This window comes from Colius striatus, chromosome 8 (assembly GCF_028858725.1).
Source record: "Colius striatus isolate bColStr4 chromosome 8, bColStr4.1.hap1, whole genome shotgun sequence".
NCBI lineage: Eukaryota > Metazoa > Chordata > Aves > Coliiformes > Coliidae > Colius > Colius striatus.
The window spans coordinates 10,452,928-10,467,571 of NC_084766.1; the positions used below are offsets into that span (position 1 = coordinate 10,452,928).

Consider the following 14,644-nt stretch of genomic DNA (forward strand, 5'->3'; position numbering starts at 1 on the left):
TCAGATCCTGTATGTGAAAGATGAGATGTGGATTCTCCTCCTACTATTTTTGTATATTCTGTATTGCTCAGCTCGTTTCCGAGTTGCTTTCTTGAGATGAACCAGCAGCAAAGCACCTAGGCTGTCTGGTGAGGCTGTCAGCCCTAATTCAAGTATGCAGTGTTTGAGATGGAAGCCCTACAGTGAAACTAAATTCTTCAGTGTATCTTAGTATGCTTGTTGTATTCAGCACATAAACAGGTATGCAGGTAGAGAGTATGAGTTGGAAAGCATTGCTTGAGGTGCTTTTGGGTGCTGTAAACCCAAAAGATGAATAACGAATTTAAATATGAATTCTTTTTCAGTAATGTGGTTGGCTTAGTGCATTTGTAATAGGTTGTGCAGCTGTTCCTCTACAGGTAATAATTCAATTTTGTCTTACCATGACCATGGTTGATCACTTGTGATGATCCAATGACTGTTTCATAGTCTGAATGATAAGACTTTGTAATGGAAACTATTTAAAGTATCCAACGGATATGTGCTGCTTAAATATTTCTGGAACACTCGAGGGCCATAGTCTTCCAACAAATTTGAATCTGATGGTTCAGAATTGGTATAGGTTTCTTTTAATTACACCAAAAAGTCAGTTTGAGTTCTCTCTTCTTCCTTAGACAATCTTCATTAAATAATCTACATGAGAGGTCTGTTAAAAATGCCATAAGGACAGAAAACTATGAGCTGAAGCCTATGGGTTTCGTAAATCCATCCAGTCTATATTCTATACTGTGTCTGAGTGAGGAATAAATTCTAACATGGCAAAAACTTTACTTAAAGATTTCTTTTGACTACAGTATTCATAGCTGTGTCATTTGTATATTGTAGTGTCTGTGAAAAGCTTGGACTTGCTGTAGCCTTCCCCTCAATAGGGAGTATTTAACAGGATACTTTCTTATTTCTGAGTGCTTGCCTATCTTAATGAAACTGGCAGCAACCTAAGTTATCTACGAGCTCTCTACTGTTGTCAGCAGTTCAAAGTCAATCACAGTCAACCAGTCACAGACCCACATCCAAAGACCTTGACTGTATTTGGTTGCCCTAGGAAACCAACTAAAAATGAAACAAAACAGACCAACTCTAGCTCCTGCCAAAAAAGACTCTCAAAACCCCTGTATCTTTTCTTTCTTGGGGCCTGAGAGAAAGTCTGAAACGTGCATAAAAGTTAAATTAAAAAATAGTTGCAGAGTAGAATTTCCTGAACTGTTGTATGTAATACATTTCAAATCACAGTTACAAACACACAAACTGGTGTAAAACAGAGCCAAATTCTATTCTTTACAAGAGATCTGTGTGAAAAACACACAGCAATTACCAATGTGCTGAAGTTAAAGAAATGCTCATTCATGCTGTAGACTGCCAGGGTATCCAGCAAGTTACAAAAGCCCACTCATACTGAGCACCCTACTTTCTCAAGAAAAAAAATGCTTAGTAAAATTGTGAGTTCTCTTTGCTGCCCTTGAAGTGACAAATTTTGCCTTTCTCTGAAGGCTTCCCTTTGCTCAAAAGAAAACTGGTTCTTAAATGAAAATCCTTCTGTAATCAAGGCAGTTGCAGTTCTTAGACAAGCTGGCAGGTCAAATTAAAGCTCATGTGAATACACAGCTGCCTCTCCTTGCTAGATTTGAACTCCCATGACTTAAAGCAGAGAACCCATACTTATTTCTGATTAAGACACAGCTGCAATAAATGGCACAAGTTGTTGCTAGTCAAATGAAAACGAAGTAAACAAGTATGAGTATGGAGCTCATAGTAATAAACTTAAAATGTTTTGTTGAGTGACATGTGAAAGCACAAATCATGAACAGCCACTCATTTCTCTAATGTACAGTTAATATTAAAAGCAGTAGAAGATTGAGACCAATGCTTTGCCCTCAGTTACATTGTGTTAGATGAAGAGCATGGAGCAACTGGGCTGTTGACCCAGAGACATGTAACTTGGAATCTATCTCCAGGCAACTTGTCTGGGGTCATACAGTCAGGCCCTTCATCTATGAGATCTGTTTTTCTTTCATTACTAGTCTTGGAGGCATAGGCTTAGAGGCAGCTGTACTTGTTTATTCATCAGAAGAGATAAACTTCATCTGGATCTCTTCCTGCACTGAAATCTGCCTCTTTGGTAATCAACAGGATGGGAATCTACTGAAAAATCATAGAATTTTAGAATGATTTGTGTTAGAAGGGATCTTAAAGACTGTCACTGGATCTAGGTGATCTTTAAGGTCTCTTCCAATCCAAATTCTACAATCTAGCTATGAACAGGGACACATTCCAGTAGACCAGGTTGCTCAGAGTTCCATCCAACCTGGTCTTGAGCCATAGATGTGACAGCCACCACTTCTCTGGGCAACCTCATGGTGAAGAATTTCTTCCTTCTATGTAATCTAAATCTACCCTCTTTCAGTTTGAAGCCATCACCGCTTATCTTGCCTCTACATGCACTTGTAAGAAAATCACCTCTCTAGCTTTCTTGTAGGTCCCTTTAGGTACTGAAAAGCTACTAGAAGGTCTCCCCAGAGCCTTCTCTTCTCCATACTGTACCATCTCAAAATGTCACTCCTTGTTTTCCAGCAAAACAGTACTGAGGTAGCATCCTTCTGAAAATACATCACAAAATGATTCTGAGTGCAGTCTGCTGTCTGGTCAGAATTTCTTAAGGATGTATAGAGACTTGATAATTCAGACTTCTCCTGCTAAATGCATAAAATATGTGTAGTCAATGGATCTGCTTGTGTAGCAATATTTCAGACATAGTTACTTGCTTTCAAAGTCTGGAATTCTATATAACTGATCTGCATTATACGCAAATTCTAGTATCTGTAAGGGGCTGTAAAGTTCATTTTTAAATGGCATTTAAATTAAGCTAGAAGATGATTTAGAGCCTTTTACGTTTGTTATTACCTTCTTTCCCTCTCAGCTGCTGAGAAATGCTCATTTTAATTAAAATTTGTTTTTAAAATGCATCTTGTAGTCAACACATGCTGAGAAGAGCCACTTACCACCCATGTACTATAAGCTTGCTGTGCTGAAGAAAGTGGGAGCATTAGTTTAATTAGTAGTAAATACTGCAGTTGCTCAGTGTTTGCGGTCTACTATAATGTCCTGTTGGATTTCAGGAATGTAGAATTGCACTAGCCTGGCTCTGACAGTCAGAGGCACGAAAACCACTGGTGTACCAGTAGGAGCTGTAGTGCAACTGTGCCTATTTTTGCCACACTGCAGTTCTCATTCCATTGAAGGCTGCAGAGTCTGTTTCAGTCAGGTTTTCTCTTGTGCTGTGGGTTTGTGAAACTCATCTGTGCATCCACAATTCACTTTCAGCCATAGGTATAGATTGTTAGATATTTCCAGTCAAGTTTTCAGAAGCTCACAAGTAACTCAGCTTAAATCCCACTAATTTCAGTAAGACTCTTCCAAATAATTTAGGTACATCTGAAGATGTTACCAAGTGTTAAATACATTTTTGCTTCAAGTAAGGGTGAGTCAAAAACCAAAAAAAGAAATGACACTGAATTGAAAAAAATAACTGATAATAACAGGACAACTCACAGTGATATATCTGAACTATCTTTATGGTAATAACAAAAGAGGAAACAATTATTTGGGGAAATTAGTTTCATGATGCAATTGAATGCATTATTTATTTTTAATTAAAATTAATTAAATTGCTGTTATTAATTTCATTATAATTGAAGTTAGGAAGATACCAATTCATTCATAGTCAAGCTTCAATTGTCCTGTGATGTTTGATCCTATTAGTACTTGCAGGAAGAATATTGTGGGGATAAGTGAAAAACTCTGAAGTATTTGATACAGAAATGTAAATAAATTATTATTGAAAAGTTTATTTCTTTTAAAGTGTCAGTTCAGAGGATATTTCTGAAAGATAGAGGTTTCTTTGCTATGAGAAATTGGGTGCAGTGTTAGACTTTTTTTTTACTTCATGTTCTTTTTCTTGATTCTCTTTGGTGGGAATCTTGCAAATCATCAGAAGTTGCACGTTGCATCACGGGAGTTGTAGGAATTGATGAATGTAATTTAGGGAATAATTACAAAAAGTAACTTCAGCTTGTTCTTAACTTCTGTGACCTTCCTGTGTAGTCTCTGAAAAGAATTAGCCTCCTCCAGGGCTAAGTGAAATGTGGGATCCAAGTCTAAGTACCTAGATTATGCAGTTTAGGAGGCTACCTTTGCCACTGAATGGAAATGGAGCCCGAGGAGACTCACCACCCAAGGCTATTGTTGATCTTTGTTAGTATTTCCCTCTTTCTTAGCGTAGTATTGGTGGTTTCCACACTAATACATCCTATCAGTACTGCACATAAACATTGTTGCAAGTCACATGCATAAAGTCTTTTGGATGTAATCTTTGCTTATGAATTAGAGGATGCATTTTTGTATAAATATAACTTCAGCTGTAATTCCACAGACATCTGTGGTCTTACCACAGGAGTCGATGTTGCTCCTAGTTTTTCATTGTTACTGAATCTACTGTCATTTTTAAGAAGAAAATAAATGTTTGGGTTTTATTATCTTTAACTTCGAAGGAGTACATATGGCCCAGCAAATCCACTCTTGAGAATTTTGTATCTAAGCCAAAAATTTCTGTGCCACAAAAATGTTATTGTGAGGCTATTTGATTTCTGCCTGCTAATGATGGTAACCTTCCCTGTACAGATACACTGAATTCCCTGTTGAACCTAATGTTGCCTTCAGTGTCCACTGAGAGAATATTTGAGCTGTAAACCAAAAACTTACAGTGCCAATGACATAATCCTATTCTAAAATATACCAGTGTAACTTTGCTGCTACTAGCTGTCAGGTTTGCCACACTTGCATTATGTATTGCCATTGCTGTTAGTTAAAAAGATACTTATAGATATTAGAGGAAACTATACCCCTGAAGTCCCATTGACACAAGGTCTCAAAATACATGATAGTCAAGTGCTTTTGAGAGGGGCAAATGAGCATCTCAGTTACATTTTTACTCAGGCAAATGGCAAAACTTCAAGACTGTGCTAAATGCTCTCTTTTTTTGCATTATACTGTCCTTCAGTTCCTGTGTTATACCTCCTCTCAGGTAGAAACAGAGTCTCTGAGCCATCTTTGTGAAATGAGAGGCTGCTTACGGAACAAGGCTTCAGTCCTGTAGATGACAGCAGGCAGTGAGAAACGAGGCTTGGGAGAGAGCAGGGCACTGCTTGGTGGGAACTAAGAGCCTGCACATTTGTTGCTGTCAGTGACAGGATTGAGATATTAGGCCGCTCCTGATTTGAATCATGAGACCACTTGCAGGGTACATTTGTTCACCACGTGAGACAGAGGAAGAATTGGGTCCTTTGTAAGAGACTGAGAAGTTCTTTAATAGAGAAGAATCTGGACATTGCTTGATGCTTTATGTAGGCACAGTTTTGGGATATCCTCTCTGCTGAAGAATGTGGCTGTGCTAAAGCCATAGCTTTGCTTGTACAGTCTAGTTGCATTCTATTTGTTTTGCAATATCGAATATTCCTGCTGAAGTCAATTGTGTAGATTAGCAGGAGACAGGTAAACTGAGCTTTGAGTTAAAACCAAGTAAAAAGAGAATCTGACTGTATAAGAATATTTCAAAACCACTCAGTAAATATAGGTATACATGTTGTGGGTAGAAATAAGTAACACTTTGTTTTCAAAACTAGTTTTTAAAATTTTGAACAGAGTGCATGTTATTTTACTGGAAAATGCTCAACAGTAGTATCAGACATGGGGAGGAATTGAGGAGAACATTTAGATGCATTTATCCCTCTAACAGGATTTGTAGCACCAGGCATACTTTCTTTATCTAATGCAGGAATTGCATTTACAAGGGTACTTATTTAGAAGGTATTTGTAAATATGCTTATATAAATATAAACATCTCTATTGGGAGTTAGTTTAAGAGAATTCTGGTGGAGGTGAGAGAGACACGTTTAAGAGTCTGAGACTACTCATTCTTTTTTGAGAGTGAGGGAGCACTGGCACAGGCTGCCCAGAGAGGATATGGAGGCTTCTTCTCTCGAGGTTTTCAAGACCTGCCTGGATACATTCCTGTGTGACCTGATCTAGGTGAACCTGCTTCTGCAGGGGCGTTGGACTAGATGATCTCTAAAGGTCCTTTCCAACCCCTACCATTCTATGATTCTGTGATTATATTTTCTTTGTATGTTAAAAGAAGCAAGAATAAAGCATAAATGTTACTTACATGATTATGATGAACTTTGAAATAGAATATCTGTCCTGGACAAGCACCACTTACCTTGCCTAACAAATAACAACCCTCATTTTGATACTGTTACAAATGCTGTTGTAGCTCTGTGTGCTTTCATTGTCTCTCTTTAAAAAGGTCTTGCGGTGGACATTGAAATTCTTTATATTCAAGGTTCATTATTTGCTGGGTAGAGACATATTGTCCTGGTCCTGTAAAACAATTTCTTCATAGCAGTTGGACAGAGACCATCCATTCCAGAGCTCAGGAGAAAACTGTGATCTTGTATTTTTGTGTAGTTAAAGTATGTAGATAATGTGTAATTTCCTGGTACTTTTGTGACATATTTGATGGTTGTACAGAAAAAAAACCCTCTCCCTCCTATTGAATTTTTGAGGAAATAAAATACCTCCACAGTAAGTTGGAGAATCCAGTCTGAATTACAGCACTCCAATATTGCCAGTTTTGTATTGGTTTTCCGGAATTACAGATTTAAATATATTACATTCATAGAGCTGATATGTAGCCAGTCAGCTGGATTATCAAGAGTAGTAAAGGTAAAAATTTTCCATTTCTGAAGGTGTAAAAATGTCTCTGTTCATTTTATGGGAGTCACTTTTTCTAAATGAGTTGTTTTCAGTTGTTAGCATCTAGTAAGAGGATTTCTTATGTTGTTGTACCTGGGTGCTCTTTATGAAGATGATCCCCTCTAATCAAACATTTCCACTTCAAAAGGTGGTAGCTAATGTCTCTCATTGTATTGAAAATGTTAACTTGAGAAAAATACTTCCTATTTTTCCCAATGAATGTGTTTTAAGATCTGAAACACGTGACTTTCTTTTAAATGTGATGTCTATCATAAGATTTTATTTCACTTTTTGTGTGTTTATTACATGTGCTATGGATACTTGCATATAATGTAAACCTGATCTTTTGGGCTCTCAAAAGTTGCTTTACCTTATAGTTTATTCCTCTATACCTCTCATCCTCATCTACATATCTTTTGATTTTCAAATGTCTTCACAGAATGTATTAAGGATCCAGTGTTAGCTTTTAATTTTGTGATACAGTCTCACCATGCTTATTTCTAGCTTACAAACCTTAGTTACATTTCCCTTATCAAATTCCTTGGCTTTCATGGAGCTGATTGCTCACTGAAGTAACTGCAGAAGTTAATATCTTGTGTATCTCTCTAAAGACAGTACAATGCAGCACTCAGTGTACTGTCTTCTGCATGACAGCAGCCCAGATAAACCCCAAACTATGGGAACTAGATGAGTGAAATGACATCAGTATAGGAGAATACTGTGGTGACATGGAAGTGACATGATGACTGTTCCCTGGCTTTCCTCCCAGTTTCTCATTGTGGGATATCACCAGGGCTTCCTTATGCTCTTGGCATTCCCAGTTGGTTCAGTAGCTTCCAAGTGTCTTATATCCCATAGAAAACTGAGGTGCTTTGGCACAGACAGCTACATTTTGGATGAATGGAACAATTCCCACGGAATCTATGCTTTCTTTTTTGAGGCAAACCTTCAGTCCCAAGCTTAAGGTCAGTGTTAGGAGTAGAGGCTGTTCTGGAGCTTGACACGTTACTTAAGCTTAATTTTCTTAATTATCTGTATAGTCCCCATAAAATATGTATTGTAAGTTTTGTATCAACTTTTCTATCCTTTTTCCCCATCATACTTTTTTTTAATATGTCTTGAACAGTTTACATCTTTGCTGCTGCTAGAGGTAAATTCAAGGACCAGTCAGTCTTCAGACAGAATTTGAGTAGGACCTGCTATTTACTTTGCTGTTCATCTACCAAGTTTCAGTGGAGCCTTAAATGAGTGCCTTGACTTTAAGCAGTGACATTTCTGTATCTCAATTAAATTCTTTGGGAATTATTAGACTCCATGACTTTTAACACAATGTTTATTTGAAATTTCGAAATAGTTGCATGTCTTCTGAAAAATTAAGCAGAGGTTTTGAGCAGGTGTTTTTAGCAACTTATTGTGAAATTTAAGAAACTGCCATCCTCAACTAGTTAGCTGTCACCTCCTCAGCTGAGAACATGCTAGCTAGACTGGTTAGCTCTGAGGATGTTTCAGTGTAACTTAAAGACTGGAAAGAGACATCATTAACAAGGATTCCACTGTTTGTGTTTTGTTCTGGTTTAAATCTAGACTGTATTAAATGCAAAGAGTTTCATCCTCAGACAAAGAAACTTCTTGATACCAACCATTTCAGATGCAAGGACAAGCATGAGATTTACAAAGTACAAATTGAGAGCCCAAAATATCTTCACGTGTTTTACAAATCCTTTGGGAACATGATCCATCAAAGATCCATGGCAATGGTGTTGATAGCTTAGGAGAGGCATAGTATTTTTGACTGTGCTCCAAAGCATCACAAGTGCATGTTTCCCACAACGTGACTCTAAAAACAATGAAGATTTATCCCTGTTTACAAAGAAACTTAGAACCAGATTATTTGTCTTTGTCTGTACAACTGGAGATTTTCCATTATAATGCCAAAAGAGGCAAATGTGTTTGTACATGTTGAGGGGGGTTCATACTGGCTCTCAATGAAAATGTAAGTTACACTTCATTAAGCTGATATAATTTGCATCTTGAGGGACAGAAGGACAAAGCCTTAGCAGGAAGCACAGTGACAAGAGATTTTAAAGTAATGCAAGGAAAAGCCATTTTATCACTTTCTTCTCTTTTCTCTTGGTTGTTCTCCTGTCACATTTGGGCTGTGTGATAGAAAGCTCATTTACATCACTTCAGGGATGTGTGAATTCAATTGAGTGATGGTTCAAACAGACACACACCCCCTCTTTATTCCAAATCCTGTTTAGATATTTACATTTTTATGCATATAAAATGAATAATATTTGCCCAGATATTGCATAAATATCTGAGTTGGTTGAATCTGAACCACATAAAAGGGAAATAGCAATCTGAAAAGCCTTCTTGTATTACTTTGATGGTCACTCCCCCGGTATCCAAGTCTAAATTGCAGATGAATTATAATATTTTAACGCTGTATTCCATCATCCATAATTACTGAAGGGATACTTTCATGGCTCCAGCAGAGAGAAGGATTTCACCTAGCCCAGCCTTTTTTTAATTTCTCCAAATCTAATGGCCATCATTACAGTTGAATGAATATTTCATGAGTTTACTTCACACTGAGTACAAACAATCACACTCATTATGGCTGTAACATTTGTCGTTTTTTCCCTGTTGATGGATGGCTATTATGGCATTGTATTCAGGCATTTGCACATTCTGGTTTTTGTGAATTTGTTTCTTGCCTGCTGGATAATAATTTATGCCTGCATAGTGTAGCAAGCTACCTAGTTAATGCTGTGAAAGGTGGTAGCATATTAGTGTTATGGATGGAGTTAGGGGAAAGAGAGTGGGATTTGATTGCTCAATACAAATTGCACGAGTTCTGAATACTTAGCAGTTGTACTGCAGTGTCTCTGGTATACAACCTTTGAGCCTGAACCCATCCTTTTAGTGTTTAGAGATTCTATATTGTCATTAAACGTATATCACACTGCTTCAGTTAGGTTTTTTCCATTGTTAATGCTTAATAGCAGGAATGTATTTACCAAGATAATATCAGAGTCAAAACTTCTATAAGCAAGGTCACAGGAACTCAGAAATGTATTATTTTGTTGGTCTAGTTTCATGCAGTTCAGTTCTGTGACCTGTAACTATGCTGAGGGGGGGGGATTACAAATTAGCTCTTTCAGGATCTCTTTTGTGGATAACACAAACAGTTTGCATGTGAAATGAAAAACCAGTAGGCACGTACTCCCTTGCCCTGCTGTGAAGTTGTGCATTTTTAGAACTAAGGAAAAACAATGATTAAGTATTCTAAAATTATAAAAATGAATACTCAGTAACTACCAATCAGAGGTTCTGTTAAAGTTGTTTTCCACCATCCTTCCACTGCTGCAGCTGTAATGGGGCAGCCATCCTTTTCCAAATCTTTTCAGTGTGGACTTACCAATTTCCAAGTCTTATCGTCTCCAGCAGTGAGAGATGAGAGATGTGATTGTTCAATGGGAATTTTCTGCCTTTTTTTTTCCCCATTCACAGATTATTTATGTATGTAGAAGATATAATGAGGATACTAAATTAAGTGTGTCTATGTTTATATACATAACATTGGTTTGTTACCTATTTGCCAGCATTTTGGCTCAGCTCTAATGGCAAATATCATAATCGCTTTAAGAGTGATTGGACAATTTAACCTGAAATTTAACTCTGGATATGGCAGAGAGAGATAAGCCTGTGAATATGAGCATGAAACATTAATCTTGCAGTTCTCCAGCTGATCTCAGTAAAGCTGGCACATTGTGTTTATTCTTTGGCTTTGAAGAAACTTAAAGTTTTAGGCTTCCAGTGTCACCTATAGCACACAAATGGTCTTTGACTTCTTATTATATGGATCAAGAATCACTAGGCCCTTTTGCTTGTTCTAAAAGGAACTGGGATTTTGTGAAAACAGAGGTGTGTCTGCAACACACAACGATGGCTTCTGCTTGACTGCTAACTCTTTTATAAGTTTCTGCCCCATTGAGACCTGAAAGAAGTGTTTCTATCCAGTCCCACAGTGGCTTGCAGTGTTGAAGCAATGTAAATGTGCAAAACAAAGTAGCCATTTTAATTAGATGATCTATCTTAACTTGATATGAAACTCTTCTAGTCAGCACTTCCTACACTACTGTCATTTTCAATTTTTGTCTCTATTGGGATGCTTCATCAAAGAGATCAGTTGAACCTCAGTGAGGGGACAAAGTGGCTAACATGAAAGCAATCAATTCTAAGGCCTTCTCCACCTATTTTCACATCCATAACAGTAGAAACTTTCTTTCAGATGGAGTTTTAGATTGCTTTAGGGCAACTATATATTGGTTTTGAGTAAATTCAGCTGCTATTTGTGCTTTTAGTAAACATCCTACTTCCTGATGTTGACCTATTCTTTAAAATGATCCTGGTATAAAGAAGAAGTGGCTTCAAGTAGACATGCTTTCTGGGATGAAAACCAATTCAAAGTGTTAATCAAAGCACAAATGGAAAAAATACATGGTACAAATGTTTTATGGTTTTAGTCAGTTATATCTGTCAGATTTTGATCTCCATGATACCTACCTGTATGTTGCTCACCACACACATGAACTCTCCATTTTTAACTAGCAGGTAAACTGCTAAGCAGTTTTGTGTAATAGCCAGCATTTTTAAGTGGTTTGATTGACAGTGTTATCAGACTGTAGTTGAGCCTCCACTTGAGCAGCAGATAGTAATATTTTCTTAAACACTTGACTTCCAAGTTTAGATCAAAGTTACCCTTTAATCATCAAAAAGTCTTTCTATTTTGTCTTATATAACTATATATTATAGTACTTGTAATGCTTTTATAATATTGATAGACTCTGATGGAAGTATTCCACAGTAGATGATGTATGCACACTGCCAGACTAGACAAGATATTCTTATTCTCCTTCTGTGCTATTTTGTCATCTTCATTTCTTCCTAGTCAATTACAGTGCAGTGGTGTCAAGCACTGTTTCTCTCATTTTTATGTCATATTCCAGTAGATCTCAGGACAAAATCCTGTTCCTTATGTTGAAAACATTAGCTTTTGCAGGAGCTAGATTCTGAGTTAGAGCTTATGCTTTAAAAGAGAATACTGCTTCAAAACTTCTTGATGCTCTGAATGCCAGAGTGTCTGCTGTGTGGGGAAGACTGGTCACCTGCATGTATGGTTCTTAGGATTAGTCAAAGCTAAGAGATCAAGAACATGCTTTTCATGCTGTGTCTGTTTTTAGCTTGTCTCCGTGCAATGGTAGACTTGCTATTCAAAAGCCACTGTTTGGCAATACTCACTGAATCATCCTCTTTATTATTACTCTGTATGATTATCAAGTTTCTATTACTGACTGTCAACTCAGTGGATTTTGACAATCAGGACTACACAAATATGTATCAAAATACAACCATGCATAACAAATATCACAGGTACTTCAACTACTAAATAGAAGGGAAACTGGAGTGTTGTTTGCTGGTGATGATTGTGAAGTATTTTACTTTCTTATTTCATATTCTGTTTGTGTTCTGTTTATATTTAAAAATCTATACAATTAATTTTTTTCCACTTTGAATGAGCCTTACAAATTTCAGAAACATTCATTTGGCTTTTGCTCTCTCTCAGAAGAAGGATAGCTTAGTAATGCAAGTCTCAGACTTCTGTTAGAATGTTGCTAAAAACTACCTGGAGATTTTCTGCTAGACATTTACTTAAACTATTTATTCACTCTTAAGCAAAGAAATTAAAGGAATAAGGATTGCAGGCATCTAAAGATGTATGCCAGACATCAATTCTAAGAACAGCAAAAAAACCAATACCCATTTCCAGAAGCACATTTGCTCTTCGACTGTCATCAGTGTGCTCCAAAATCTGTTTTTATCTCTGTTATGTTTGGTCAATGGTCATTACTGATTTGCGTGTGTTTCCTGAAGCTTAGAGGTAGCTTGCTGAAGCTAATGTAGCTTGGCTGCTAGTAACATGGCAAATGCTCATTGGCATGGAGTACAGAAACTCACTCTTGAAGCAAATAAGTTGCTCATTAACGTATTGTGGTTCTATAAGGCTTGGATTTCCTGACTGCATGTTTGTCGTTATTCAGTTTCTTGATATACTGAGATCTAGGTCTGTCCAACTTTCCAGTAGGTCTAAGAACCTTAGCAGTGTCATTCCATCTTCTGCTTAAATACAGAGTCTCACTCCTGGAAGAGCAATCATATGTAGCTTTTTCAGTGTACTTGGTAGAGTGGTCAGTCCTTTTTCCAATACAAAATGCATACAGAAGAAAGCATTGTCATTTTCTTCCTGCTGACTTGCTGAAATCTCATGTTGGGAAAATCACTTCACATGTATTTCATATGAACAGAAAGCCTTCAGTAATGACTAGTACTTCTCAGTGTATTGCAGCCAGTGCAGCTGTTGAAAATGTCATTATGAATGGCACAAATAGGGTAGAATTTTGAGCAAGACCATGCACCATCTGACTTGGATATTAGTTGAAAAGGAAAAAACCCAACAAACCAACAATAGGATGTTTGAAGAATAGACAACCTGTGGGATGTAATTGCATAAAATCAAACAAAAATAGAACAGTATTATCACTGGTTCTTGAAACCATCAGTACTTTAGTCAGAATACTAACTGGCAACCTATGGATTTCACAGATTCTGTGATGGAATTTCACATATTCATGAAGAGAATTTTGAATAATCGTGCCAACCTTAATATTCCTGCATTGAGGTGTTAGTATAATTCTTTGACAGCATATGTTGAGAGGTTAAAATGTCCCTAATGCTTTCTAAGCCAAACTTTTATTATTATTACTGACTAGACTCACCTTCTGTGTCCAGTTTTTATCTGTTATGATGGAAATATGTGATATTTTTCTAACTTAGATGTGACTAAAATGAATTCTGACAAGGTATTGCCTCACGCCTCTGTATGGGCTTTCTGTCTTCCTCCTCTGGACAGAACCTGGCAGCTTTCCTCTCTTTTTTACACAGATATTAGCCTTATTTTTCTCCCCAGTTTCTTTCCATGATTGTCTATGGTTTGTTTTTATTTTTTTAAGCAGTTTCTTTGCTACTCCTTTCACATCATCTTCTCTAGCTTTTTCCTTTTTATCCACTCATTTTTCTCATCTTTTTGCTTTTTTGTTTGATCACTTTTCTCTTGTGTCTTACAAAGTGCAAGATCACTTAATATTTCTGATTTTTAACATTATTGGAATGCTGTGCTACAAGCTTGCCTTGAGAAGTAAGAGAAGGCCTAATTTTAGAACCTATGATGCTTTTTGGGGTAAATGGTGATTTGTTCATCTAACATATGCTTTTAGACAAAGCAGAAAAACTTCCCAAGAAAACTGCAGGGTCTCAACTGGGCAAATAGAATAGAGAGAATAATGATCAGAAACTGTAATTGGTGTGTGTGGATCACCAAAGAGATTACTGTTTGCTATTTCATTGCAAAGGAGATGGTATTTGTATGCATCTATACACATGCCATCTATAAACCTTGAAGAGATTGGGTTTACTTTGTGCCAGGAAAATAGGTTTAAGATTAATATGATTGCTTACTTGTATATATTTCACTGAGAGGTGTGGGTAGGACTGTTATGTTAATTGTGGACATTTCTGGCATCTTAAACATCATAGCACCAGATAGCTTCAGATGTTTCTTCTTGTCAGACTGCAACTGTACACAGTTGTGATACTACCCAGTCATTGCAATCTGCTTAAATATTATTAGAGCTTATTCCCGTGAGGAATATTGTCCCTTTCCAATATTTCCCAT

General features: G+C 37.0%; 1 protein-coding gene across 2 annotated transcripts in view; it reads left to right on the forward strand.

Annotated features, from left to right (window-relative positions):
• The window catches only part of PHYHIPL (phytanoyl-CoA 2-hydroxylase interacting protein like), a 125,840-nt gene that overhangs the window by 99,176 nt on the left and 12,020 nt on the right, over positions 1–14,644 (forward strand). The gene's annotated exons all lie outside the window — the stretch shown is intronic.